General features: G+C 42.9%; 1 protein-coding gene across 1 annotated transcript in view; it reads left to right on the top strand.

The window, feature by feature from the left end:
• CCDC39 (coiled-coil domain containing 39) overlaps nt 1–6,000 on the top strand; it is a 49,567-nt gene that overhangs the window by 34,053 nt on the left and 9,514 nt on the right. The gene's annotated exons all lie outside the window — the stretch shown is intronic.

The raw sequence follows: 6,000 nt of genomic DNA on the forward strand, positions 1-6,000 counted from the left end.
GCTGCCTGCATCCCCTTCAGGGTGGGGGTCCCCACTGGGGTGCCTGGCCAGCCTGGATGAGGGGCTGATGGCTGTTTTCAGGCTGTCCGCACCCCCTTCAGGGTGGGGGTCCCCACTGGGGTGACTGGCCAGCCTGGGTGAGGGGCTGATGGCTGTTTTCAGGCTGCCCACATCCCCTTCAGGGTGGGGGTCCCCAGTGGGGTGCCTGGCCAGCCTGGGTGAGGGGCTGATGGCTGTTTTCAGGCTGCCAGCACCCCCTTCAGGGTGGAGGTTCCCAGTGGGGTGCCTGGCCAGCCTGGATGAGGGGCTGAGGGCTCTTTTCAGGCGGGCCAAGCCTGCAACTGAAGCTCCCAGTCTCTCCTTTTTTTTTTTTTATTCTGGGATTTATTTACCTTAGTAATTGAAACTTGGTTGCGACTCCAGCTCCGAGGACAGCTGGCTGAAAGCAGGTTTCCGGGGTTTGTTTAGCTTCTATAATTGCAACATTGTTGCTTAGAGTGCAGCTCAGAGCTGGGCCATGCAGGCGGGGAACCTTGGCTTCCTCCATCGCCGGGGCAACCAAGCCTCATGTTCCCTTCAGCTGCTTGGTTGCCGGCCGCCATCTTGGTTGGCAGTTAATTTGCATAACACCCTGATTAGCCAATGGGAAGCGTAGCGGAGGTATGGTTAATTATCATGTTTGTCTATTATTAGATAGGATATGGGACATATGTTAGCCATAAATCTATGCTTTTTTATCTTTCTTTCCTTTGGCTAACTCCTCATCCCCCCCCCCCCCATTTTTTGTTGTTGTTGTTGTTAATCCTCACCCGAGGATAATTTTCCATTGATTTTTAAGGAGAGTGGAAGAGAGAGGGAAAGAAAGAGAGAGAAACATCGATGTGAGAGAAACACATCGATTGGTTGCCTCCTGCACAAGGCAATCAGGGCTCAGGCTAGGGAGGAGCCTGCAACCAAAGTACCTGCCCTTGACCGGAATCGAACATGAGACCCTTTGGTCCACAGGCTGACACTCTATCCACTGAGCCAAACAAGCTAGCGCTAAGTCTGCATTCTTTAGATCAGTGGTTCTCAACCTTCTGGCCCTTTAAATACAGTTCCTCATGTTGTGACCCAACCATAAAATTATTTTCGTTGCTACTTCATAACTGTAATGTTGCTACTGTTATGAATCGTAATGTAAATATCTGATATGCAGGATGGTCTTTGGTGACCCCTGTGAAAGGGTCGTTCGACCGCCAAAGGGGTCGCGACCCACAGGTTGAGAACCGCTGCTTTAGATTCTCCTTTTTGCATTAACATCATTAATTGATTTTTTTATTTGGTTTGTGGTAAGGGTTTCTTAACATGTTTACCCTTATGGATAGCTAATAACTGTTTATTGAAACAAATTTTCCCTAAAGATTTTGCATATCTTTTATAAGATTTATTCCTGGTTACATGTTATTTTTTAAATGTTACCATCAGTGTTATCTTCTTTAAAACATTTCATTTCTGATTTGTTGCTGATATATAAAAATACAGTTAATTTCTGTATAGTAAGTATCCAGCAACCTTGCTTAAACTCTCATTAATTTTAATAATTGATCTAGGTTGTAATTTCTATTTATTGCACTTACATCATTTGTAAATAAGTTTTTTTGCCTCCTTTTCAATCTTTATTAATTTTCTTTTTCTTGCTTTATTGCCCTTGCTATCTAACTTCCAGTTCATTGCTGAACAGTGGTGGTGATTGTTGGTACCCTCGTCTTGTGCCTGATCTCAAAGGGAAAGTTTTCATTGTTTTATCATTAAGTATGAAGTTTACTGTAGTGTTTTTTGAGATACTCTTTATAATATTAAGGGCTTTCCCATATATTTTCTTTCTTTGCTAAGAGATTGTTTTAATTTTTTTAATTCGGAGTGGATGTTGAATTTTATTATATGGTTTTTTTTGGCATTTGTTTATATGTAGCTCCTTCAGTCTGTTAATATAATTAAATATATTGATTGATTTTTCGAAGTGAAACAACCTTACATTTCTGGAATAAACTCAGCTTGTCTATCACATATTGTATTTTGTATACATCTAGTTTTTTGGGGTAATATTTTTATACAGTTTTTCACCTATGCTCATTCTTTTTCTTTGGCCCTTGTCACATTATCAGGCTACTAAAGTTATGTCCTCTTCTATAAAGCTATTTTTGTGTGTTTCTTATTTTTCTGTACTCTGGATAAGTTTGTAAAAGAGTACTAGTAGGAATTTTCAAAGGCCTCACTGAGAAAGCCATCAGAGAGCTAGAGCTTTGTGAGGAGAATTTTCAACTGCTGGTTTAATTTATTTGTTGTTCATAGGACAGTGCAGATTTTGTACGTCTTCTTGAGTCAATTTTGGTAAATTATATATTTCCCTAGGAAAAGTTTTCTATTTCCTCTAATTTTCAAAGATATTGCCATAAAGTTGTTCACAATATTTTATTATTTGTTTCATAGCTGCAGTGTTTCTAGTATTTCATTCCTGATTTGAATTATTTGTAACATATCTTGCAAGTAATGGCATTTATTGCTCTTTGAAAAGAGTCAAATCTTGCTGATTTTTACCATTGTGAATTCATTTTTTATTTTATTAATTGCTACTCACATTTATTATTCTCCCTTCTATTTTTATGGGCTTACTTTGGCTTCATTTTTCTAACTTTTTTCAGATAGATGCTTAGCTAATTAATTTTCAAGTTTGAAAGCTAAAACAATTCCCTTAGGTATTATTTTAGCTGCATCTTTATTACCTAAGGGCTAGATACTAAATATTATAGGTTTTGCAGGCCATATGGGCTCTGTTGCAACAACTTAATTCTGACATTGTAGAGTAAAAGCAGCCATAGACAACATGTGAATAAATGAGCATGGATGGCTGTGTTCCAATAAAACTTTATGGATACTGGAATTTGAATTTTATAGAATTTTCATAGAATATAATTTTTCTTTTGATTTTTTAAAACCATTTTGCATTTAAAAATATAAAAGCTATTCTTTGCTCATGAACTGTACAAAAATAGGAGGCAGGCAGACTCCCCGGCTCTTTATTACCTAGTAATAATATTCCACTCTATGCATCTACTCCAATTTGTTTGTACATTTTCCCATTGTTAAACATTTGAATTGTTTCCAGTTTTTGGCTACTCCAGATAAAACTGCTATGAACATATGTTTTCTTGGTATGAACATATGCTTTCTTTTCTCTTGGGTAAATACCTAGAGTGGAATATCTGGATCATATGGTAGGTACTTCTTTTTGTCCTGCTGGTTTGTTTTTTCATTGATTTTACGGAATTTTGTTTTTCTCTTTTCTCCTCTTCCATTGTTTGGAGGATATATATTCTAATTTTAATTATTTTGCTGGTTATTCTTAAATTCAGAAGAAACTTTAATCTTCCTGTCTTTCTATGAATACTGAAGATGAATTTGGTTTTATTATTTTCCCTTCCCCAAAGAGGTTAAGACTCTTAGCATGTTTTACTGCTGCATTTCTTGTCTCCATCTTTCATGTATTATTGAAATCACTGATTATTATATCCGGTTGTTATTTATTGTTTTTAATATTATGTCTCTACTTTTAAAAGAAATACTTTCTTATAAGTTCTTTGAACCCTTCAGCCAATTGCCAGCAGTAATTTCATTCTAGCTGTGTTTTACTTTGTTTTTGGGTTCAATATTTTTTCATGTATCCTTGTCTTCCTATTTTCTTGGATTTCCCATTTCATTTCTCTGGAGTATGTTCTGAATTTTTTTTCATTGATGTTTTCTGAAATTTTTGAGTCCTTTTCATAATTAAAACATATTTATTTTACCCCATATTTTGATTAGTTGAACTTTGAGAGCATTGTTTCACATTGTTCTACATATAGTGCTGTTTATGAGAGGTCTGATTTCAGGTTATTTTATTTTGTAGGAAACTTGGTTTTTGTTTTCTTTCTGGAAGCTTAGGACAATCTTTTTACCTTGGGGTTTTACAATTTTCCTGTATGTTTCCGGGTGTTTTTTCATTTTTTCTTGTTTGACCCTTTGTGGACTCTTTCAGTTATTTCATTAAAGTCTTTCTTCAAGTCAGGAAAATACCTTTTTATTACTTCTTTATTTTTTCTCACGTCATACTCTATTCCACCCATTTGTTGCTCATTTTTAGTGGATGTTGGTCTTCTTAGATATGTCTTCACTTCCAGATTTCTTAACTTTTCTCTCATGTTAAATTTTCTATTATTTCTATTACACTTTAAATATTTTCATTCTCTCTCTCCCTATCCCCCTTTCTGTCTCTTCCTTGTTTCCTGCCTCTCTTTCTTCATATCTCTAATTCATTCTTTTTCTTCACTGGTTACATATGTACACCTGCAACTAACACACACACACACACATCTATATATAAAAGGCTAAGTGACCATCCAGTCGTCTGACCGGCCAGTACCTATGATGAGTACTGACCACCAGGGGCAGATGCTTAATGCAGGAGCTGCTGAGCTGCAATGACTTGGCAGCTGCGGTTCTCGGGTGATGCACTCCGAACCAGAGAGGAGGGAGCCCAATTCCACCTTTGGTCGTGGGTTATGTTGTTCCTGGACACAAATCTGGTTTACTGCACACTTGCATTTGTGTTCCACACCCTGTATTACAGCAACTTTGCAGAGTGCTCTCTTGCACTCCGGGATCCCTCGGGGGATGTCAGAGAGCTGGTTCGGCCCGATCCCTTCAGGCCAGGCCGAGGGACCTGCTCACTCCAAGACTCCCTTCTAGTGGCATTGCCCCAGGTGCAGCCAGCCAGGGAGGGACTGAGGGAGGTTGGCTCCAGGGCATGTCTGGCCGTCTAGCCCAGTCCTGCCCCACTCAGCCACCACCAGGGACTGCCTGCATTAGTCCCTGCACCAGAGCCAGCACCAGGCCGAGCCAGAAGACTAGAGCATGAGTTTTCTTCTCTTTTTCTTTTCCTGCTCACTCTGCAGACGCCCTTTGAGCCACGGTGCCACCCCAGGAATTCTAATTAATTTCCTCTCAATGTGCACGAATCCATGCACCAGGCCACTAATATATATATGTGTGTGTGTGTGTGTGTGTGTGTGTGTGTGTGTGTGTATACTAGAGGCCCGGTGCACAAAAATTTGTGCACTGGCGGGGGGTGTCCCTCAGCCTCACTTGTGCCCTCTCACAGTCTGGGACCCCTCAGGAGATAACGATGTGCTCGCTTAGGCCAAATCCCTAGGTGCAGCCCCTAGTCGGGCTCAGAGCAGGGCCGATTTGGGGGTTGGGGCGCCGCCTCCTGTCACACTCAAGGCAGGGTCGATGGGGAAGTTGCCGAACCACCCCCTGTCATGCACAGAGCAGGGCCGATCAGGGGGTTGGGGGCGCTGCCCTCTGTCACACACAGAGCAGGCCCCATCAGGGGGGTTGGGGCTCTGTACCCTGTCACACACAGAGCAGGGCCGATCAGGGGGTTGGGGCGCTGCCCCCTGTCACCCACAGAGCAGGGCTGATCAGGGGGTTGAGGAGCTCCCCCCTGTCACGCATAGAGTAGGGCTGATAGGGGAGTTGGGGCACCACCCCCTGTCACACACAGAGCAGGGCCCATCAGGGGGTTAGGGCGCTGCCCCCTGTCACCCACAGAGCAGGGCCGATCAGGGGGTTGGGGCACTCCCCCCGTCACACTCAGGGCAGGGCCGATGGGGAGGTTGCGGCTCTACCCTGTCACACACAGAGCAGGGCCCATGGGGGGGTTGGGGCGCCGCACCCTGTCACATACAGAGCAGGGCTGGTCAGGGGGTTGGGGAGCTTCCCCCTATCAGGCACAGAGCAGGGCCGATCAGGGGGTTGGGGCACCTTCCCCTGTCATGAACAGAGCAGGGCAGATAGGAAGATTGTGGCCCCGCCTTCTGTCACACACAGAGCCACAGGGTGATCAGGGGGTTTGGGCTCTGCCCCCTGTCACACTGCTCCAGGGGCCAGGAGGCCTCGCGGCTCCGCTGATCCCAGTGC

Source organism: Myotis lucifugus, unplaced genomic scaffold, assembly GCF_000147115.1.
Source record: "Myotis lucifugus unplaced genomic scaffold, Myoluc2.0 scaffold_14, whole genome shotgun sequence".
NCBI classification, from domain to species: Eukaryota; Metazoa; Chordata; class Mammalia; order Chiroptera; family Vespertilionidae; genus Myotis; species Myotis lucifugus.